The following is a 7,898-nucleotide window of genomic DNA, read 5'->3' as shown; positions in this document are numbered from 1 at the left end:
GTATAGCCCTACGCTCGATAGGCAGCTTTAGCTACAGCTCTACGCATATGCACACAAATTTAAAAGAGCATGGAGAGAAACCCAGATACATCCCCCCCCCCATCCACTCACCGCCTGCTGATCCAAGGCAAAATGAAAGAAACACAGATCATGCTGGCCGCCGACAATCCAGCAACCATGGAAACAAAGAAAGCCGTGAGGAAGAAGCCTCTCCTTCTTCCCCTGTCCAAGGCTTTGGGTAGAGGAATGGCGCATGAGGCAGGATCAGCTGCTGCAAGTCAGGACTTCAGTCCCTCTACTTCACCCTCCCAGGCTATGGAGGTTGTAGAGGGAGCAGCAAATGGGGTGCACATTCAGGCAGCGACGAGAGCAGCTACAGCAGGTGGCTCAGGGCAGGTAGAGCGGTCTGAGCGCACAGGCTCTCATTCCCCCCCATGCCTGAAGGAAGCATTAAAAAAATCGACTGGCACAGCAGCTGGAGGAGCGAAGAGGCAACACGGGAAAAACAAAGGGCCAGCGAGCCCTCGTGGTGAGACTGAACCATTGTGGTGGGAGGAGTGGGCGGAGACCCCGCAGGCAACGCGCCAAAACAAACCCAGGAGCCTGGCATTGGCTTTTGGGGGGTGGGATGGGGAACCCTGGCTTTTAGGGACAGGCAGTCCAACCAATCCAGGTCCCCTTGCAACCACAACTGCTCCAGCAACAGCAGATTCAGGCCCCAGCTCAGCGGCAGCAACTCTAGACCCCAGCGCCTGGCTCTCCGAATGGGGCACCTGGACCAATAGTTCCTGCACAATTCCAACCGGGCCCAGCCTGGCTATGGCTGATGATGGGAGGGCCTTGAGGCATGCCACCTCAGTAGCAGACAATCTTCTGCCTTCAGGCGGGGTGGGGGGGCGTGATGGGCACAGAACACAGCTTACAGCCAGACGTTGTGGGGAAGAAAACCCTCAGGGGAAGATCAGGCTCTAGGGACCTGAAGGGCCGCAGCACCCATTCATCAGCCCACACCTACTCATCATCAGGTTTTAGATCCCACCCCCCATTGTGAAAGAAGCCCAAAAGCCTGAACAGTAGAGGACAGGCAGGGCACGCCGAGGCTTCAGGGGAAGATGCTGCTGCTTCAGAGGGTCATTTGTCAGGAGCAGTGAGCCTATCTGGACTGTGCAAGGGCCTAGGAACTCTTCCCCCCTCCTTTGGTTCCGAGTTGGGTGACTCTGTATCCATTGACACCTCAGTGGGGGATGGATCTGACAAGGAGGAGGGTGAATGGTCTGGAGAAGAGGCTGATTCACAGTCTGACTCAGCAAGACTTTTTCAAGTTGAACATTTTCAGAGACTCTTGAACAAGATCATTTCCACTTTGAATTATCAGGTGGAAGTGGCCGAAAAGCCCCGATCAGCAGCCTCAGCTAACCTAGACTCAAGAAGATTCAAAAGACCATTCAAAGTACAGACAACGTCATCGTTCCCTGATACATTTGATGATATTATGAAGACAGAGTGGGCAAGTCCAGGAAGTGGAAATGCCCTGTTATCTATTGCCCAAAAGCTCTACATGTTACCACAGGAGACCATGGAGGACTTAAAGGTACCTTTGGTGGATGCACCAGTGGTGGCACTGCACTTGGGAGCTGTACACCCCAAGGATGGAGAGAATGCCTTGAAGGACCCAATGGACAGGAGTAATGAGACAGCGCTCAAGAAGGCCCATGAAGCTATCTTGTTGGCTCTCCGGTCAGCAGCTGTACTCTCTAACTTCACAAGGGCCATTGTTATATGGGCAGACAACCTTCTACAGAATCCAGATGCTTTCCCCCTGGAGCTAAAGAGATCTCTTCTTAAGATGAAGAGGGCAGCTGAATTTTCTGCAGATGAATCTCAGGACAACATTCAGTTCTGTACCAGGGCCCAAGCAGCTAACATCATAGTAAGGCGCAACATCTGGCTCAAACACTGTAAGGTGGACACTCTTTCCAAGAGCAACCAAGCTACAAAAAAGTTCTCAGGCAGGCTCCTGTTTGGGGAAGCAAACTTAGACAAGGTTTTAGTGGAAACAATGGAGAAGAAGAAGGCCACGCCATCCACCTCATTTGGAAAGACCGTGATTCTAAGAGCAGAGTCACCCAGTCCTTTTGTAGCTACAGAACCACAGGCCGAGGACAAGACAGTAGGGACTACAAAGGATTCAGGCCCTTCAAATTTGGAAACAGACCAACACAAGACAAGTGGCAGCCTTTAGAAGGGGCAAGTCCACTTCCGACAAGAAACAAACTGCATGACTATCAGATCAGGGGGGGCGACTCCAGACCTTCAAGGAGATGTGGGAAAAGACCACCACGGACCGGTGGCTCTACTCCATAGTTGCACGAGGATACAGAATAGAACTTACAGCCATACCAGCTCACAGCTTCACATCCTCGCCAGCCCCAAAGCTAAAGGACTGGCTATATCACCTAAAAAACGCCATTCAACACCTGCAGTCCATAGGTGCCATAGAAGAGGTTCCAAGGGTGTCTACTCAGTCCTATTTGTGGTCCTCAAGAAATCCGGGGACTGGAGGGCGGTGTTGAACCTGAGAGGCCTCAACAAGTGGGTGAGACAAAAGAAGTCCCGTATGGAGTCCCTGTGGTATATTCTGCAGATGCTTCAGAAAATAGACTACCTGAATTCTATGGACCTCAAGGAGGCCTACCTGCACATACCAATGCACCCAGACTTCAGGCGATTCTTGCGTTTCTGTTTCCAAGGGCACCACTTTCAGTACAAGGCCTTACTATTTGGCCTGTCATCAGCACCCGGAGTATTCAGCAAGGTGATGGTGACCCTGGTAGCAGCCCTGCGTCAGGAGGGGATACACATGTATCCATATTTAGACGACATCATGCTAAGGGCAGAGGACCCCGAAGCAGCCATGCGCAATTCACAGAGGGCGGCAGCCTTCTTGCAGGTGCATGGGTTCCTGATCAACAAGGACAAGAGTCACCTGGTGCTCACAAGGGATCTAGTGCACCTCGGAGCCAGATTATGCACATCCCAGGCCATGGTTTTCCTGCCAGAAGAGAAGCAAGAGTAAATATGGGACCTGGTGTCGAGTATCAGGGCCCAGCCACAAATGGACTTAATGCACCTGGCAACAATACAAGGCCTAAGGATTTCAACCATAGACGTGATCCCATGGACAAGGTTTCACAGCAGGTCCTTACAGTAGGCACTCCTCTCCTTTTAGAGGGACATTTCACAGCGAAAGTGCAAGTTGATAACTCTTGAAGATACAACCAAAAGGGACGTGGCCTGGTGGACATGTCGAGAGAACTTGAGCAAAGGGATTTGCTTCCTACAACCTCTACAGATAGTTGTTACAACAGATGCCAGCAAGAGAGAATGGGGGGCCCACTGCAATCATCAGGTAGCTCAAGGCAGGTGGTCCCCGAAGGAGTCAATGCACTGCAGATGTAGTCGAGATCATGCTACAGTCTAGGAGGCCAGCCACTAGACGAATCTACAACCATACGTGGTCAACATTCACAAACTGGACTTACAATATACAAGGACATTATCCTTTTCCATTTGAAGACTGAAAGAAGGCACTATGTCCCAACATGTTAAAACGTCCGGTGGCAGCAATCCAAGCCTACTTGAAGCCTACTTCAAACAAACCTTGAATGCTACCAATGGGACAAGAGAAAGAGAATAACTGGTTGACAAGGAAACGAGAACAAGGGGTGGATATTAAAAAACAACAACAAAGGAAGCGAAGAAGAAAGGAAATACTACAAAGATAGAACAGTAAAGTAAAGAGTGCACAGCAAAGACCATATATGACAGAGATTGGACATTACTGGAGAGGCTCAGTCCAGGACACTCCTATAGCAGCCACGCAATAAAGAATAGTCCTATCCAAGCGAGTGGAGGCGTGACCTAATCAATCCATGGATGATTTCTTCCTCACTGAAGAGAAGGAGCCTTCAGGTAGGTCCAATGCTTTGTTTTCAGAACACCATAAGCATTTCTGCTGCAAGAGTACCTGTCTCCATGCTTGGAAATCAAAGCTTTTAACTTTAAGTTCAAGACAAGACTGAATTATAGATTCATATAATGCTCAGAAGTAAGCCAAAATGTTCAATTCTCAGATTTTGCTCTGTGAGAGGGGTGTTGTGTATCAGCATTTATACTTACCAGGGGTGTTCTGATGATTTAGAAGATTATTTTGTCAAGTGTGTTGTTTTCTACTAAACTGAAAATACTTCTGTAAAATGGTTTCTATATACTTGTTTTAAGCAAAACCTTATAACATTACTGAACCATGGACTGAAAATTCAGCAGTTGAAGCTAAGGAATCAAGAAGTGGCATTTACTGGCACTAAATAGGTGCATATAGTACTTGAAAGCAGGGCTTTTTTTTTTTTGAGCAGGAATGCACAGGAATGCAGTTTTGGCTGGCTTGGTGTCAGGGGGTATGGCCTAATATGCAAATGAGTTCCTGTTGGGCTTTTTCTACCAAAAAAGCCTGTGTGAAACCATGGTAATGTTGAAGTATGGCCTAATATGCAAATGAGTCCTGCTGGGCTTTTTCTACAAAAAAGCCGTACTTGAAAGTATTGTATAATCATTTCCTGCAAATTATGTTGCTTTTCATATAGCAAAAGTACAAAATTATCCCTAATTCTAACATGAGCCAAACAGGGCAGGACTGAAAATAAAATAGAAAATCAGCTTTTATCTTCAATGTGAGGAGGAAACGGGATGCGGCTCATGTAAAATCCTTGTTTTGATAGGTATTTAGCCATCAAAGGTGCTTGAAACTCTATAAGACTGACTGCATACTAAAAACCAGGCCTCAGATTCAGTGGGAGTTCACAGGAGCACAGCTCCTGAACCTTTCTGAGAGTTCCACCTCCTTGTCCATTGAATAGTAGATGCAGCTGCATAACAATCCCTGGATGAGCTCCACCACCTACAAAATGACCACTGCTAAAACTATTTCCTCTGTCTGTAGTGAGACTTAGCTGTGTGTGTGTGTGCGGGGGAAGAGCAGGGTCTCTCTCTCTTACAGGGTAGATGCCATATTAAATCTTCTCCATTCTAGTGAATTTAACTTTTTTAAAAGGCCACTCTTCCTTGAGCACCACGACCCAAGCAAAGGACCTCCATTTTCGTTGGATTCAACTTCAACCCACTCAGCCTGAGCCAACCTGTTACAGCTTGCAATGCAAGGTCCAGATTTATTGGGACGCCGTCAGGCTGACCATCCATTAGTAGATAGAGCTGGGTGTCATCTGCATATTGATGGCACCCAAGCCCATACCTCCAGGCAATCTGGGCAAGGGGGCGCATATAGATGTTAAATAACATCGGAGAGAGGACTGCTCCCTGTGGCACCCCACAATCTAGTGAGTGCCTCTGGGACAGTTCTCCCCCGATTGCCACCCTTTGTCCCCGTCCATCAAGGAAGGAGGAAAGCCACTGTAAGGCCGACCCCCTAATCCCTGCATTGGTGAGCCGGCAGGTCAGTAACCGATGGTCAACCGTGTCAAACGCAGCCGACAGATCTAACAACATCAGCACCGCCATGCCGCCTCGATCCAGATGCCGCTGGAGATCATCCACTAAGGTGACAAGCACTGCCTCTGTCCCATGACCTGGACGAAAGCCGGACTGGTGAGGATCTAAAACGGAAGCATCATCCAGAAAACTCTGCAATTGTACCGCCACTGCCCTCTCAATAATTTTACCTAAAAATGGTAAATTTGAGACCGGTCGGTAATTTGCCAATTCGGCCGGATCTGCTGTACTCTTTTTCAAGAGATGACGGACCATAGCCTCTTTCAGAGGTGTTGGAAAACGCCCCTCTGAGAGGGATCTATTTATGATGTCCCGTACAGGCCATCTAAGCTCCCTCTGGCAAGATTTAATCAGCTAAGAGGGGCATGGGTCCAGATCACAAGTTGTTGGGCGTACAGTAGAGAGAATTCTGTCAACTTCCTCCAGGCTAAGTGTGTCAAAGTGATCCAGAACTGAACCAGAGGACAGGAATGGAGCCTTGAGTTCTTGTACTGTTTCCGATGTGGCGGGAAAGTCCTGGCGGAGCGATGTGATTTTATCTGCAAAAAATTTCGCAAAAGCCTCACAGCCAATCTCTAATTCTCTCACATTTGGCCTGCCTTGAGGCAGTGTTGTAAGAGTTCCAATTATCCTAAATAATAGTGCCAGGCGCGAATTTGCAGATGCAATCCTAGCCGCAAAGTAGTCCTTCTTTGCGGCTTTGACTGCCATCTCATAAGACCTCATAAATGTTCTATAGGATTTTCTTGTCACTTTGTCAATAGTATGCCGCCACTGCCTCTCTAGTCGTCTGAGCCCTTGTTTCAGCTGTCGTAGCTCCGAGGAGTACCATGGAGCCAGCTTAACACGAGGGCGCAGAGGATGTCGGGGTGCGATCTCGTTGATGGCCCTGTATAATCTTTTCATTTTCCAAATCCCATTGTATAAAAGCACAGTCCCCCACCAAAATACAGTTTTTTTCAAAGCACCCCAAGCATTTTCCCCCTTTTTAAAAGCTTACAGTGGCCATTTTGCCCCTCCTTCTTCTTTGCAACAAGTCCTCAGTAGTAGATAGGGGTACCCTATCATCATCAAGCTGCATACCAAAGTAACAGCTGCCCCCCCCCACACAAAATGAATACCGGATGTTTCCTATGGGGGACTGAGGCAACTGTCCCTGATGGGAGGCTAGTGATCTCCCGATCCACCCATCCAATGAATGCCAGATGTTTCCTATGGGGGAAAAAGAGGGGTCAGTCTGTGCTTTTTGGTGTAGCCTGCTTCATATTGTTTGGGGAAAGCATGCTTTGCAACACAGACGTTATTTAGAGAATTGTGGAGAAGCAACTGTTCTCAGCTGACATCGTTTGGAGAGGAGACATACCCGACAGATAAAATGATGGATTTAAACTGAACACAGCTAACCTTATACAAGTAACATGTCCTTTTAACATCAGGTTGCATGTCGATACAACTTTCTGGAACTCAGTAAAGCCATAGAGTTTTGCCTAAATCCTAGATCCTTGGTTTGCCATCCCCCACAGTTATTTGTTGAGAGGATGCTGTTGTGTGTGTAAAATGGTAACTATTTTGCACTGGTTTGTGTTTGCAATAGGTGAGCTTTTCAAAAACAGGTGTGTTGTAATTCTAGTTTGCCAGAGGAAAAAGGAATACAATAAAATATAGTGAAAATGTGTAAAGCATATGTAATGAGATATATAGCCAAGCCTCAACCAGGTTGTCAAGGGAATCGCCAGGGGGCCAGGGATCCCACAGAGCCATTTGGAACCACTCAGGGTCCATCAGGTTCCGCGGGTGAGCCAAAATAGGCTCTCTGCCCATACAGGGTTGGGTTGACGCACTCACACGGGCCTTGAGGGCAAAGTGATTTGACCATGGCACCGCTTCTGCAGTAATATCGTTCCCCAAAATCCCGGACTCAAAGATCAAATCTAACATGTGTCCTGCCTGGTACGTGGGGGTTGTAACAAATTGGGAGAGTCCCAGTGTCGCCATGGAAGACATGCTATATGCTAATATTCCTCATACTGCTGGGTAACTATTATCATTCACTCACCTGATGTTGATAGTTCTGAATACAGAGACAGAATCCAAAAAGAACTAAAATGGTTGAAAAAAATAAGCACCAACTATGTCTTAATGTGTGCTCCTAATCCTAGGAGTCAACCTCCAAACCAATCTCCATCTGAAAAAATTACTTTTGGTTATTAGGGTTCCCAACCCTTTTAATATATCCCTCTAATCGATTTAGAATGGCCAGATAGGTTGAAACAACCCATTCCTTCATATTCTTTACATTCACGATTGGCCCATATGGGGAGGTAATCAATTGT

Source organism: Heteronotia binoei, chromosome 3 (genome assembly GCF_032191835.1).
Source record: "Heteronotia binoei isolate CCM8104 ecotype False Entrance Well chromosome 3, APGP_CSIRO_Hbin_v1, whole genome shotgun sequence".
NCBI classification, from domain to species: Eukaryota; Metazoa; Chordata; class Lepidosauria; order Squamata; family Gekkonidae; genus Heteronotia; species Heteronotia binoei.
Note: the sequence above shows the minus strand (reverse complement) of the source record.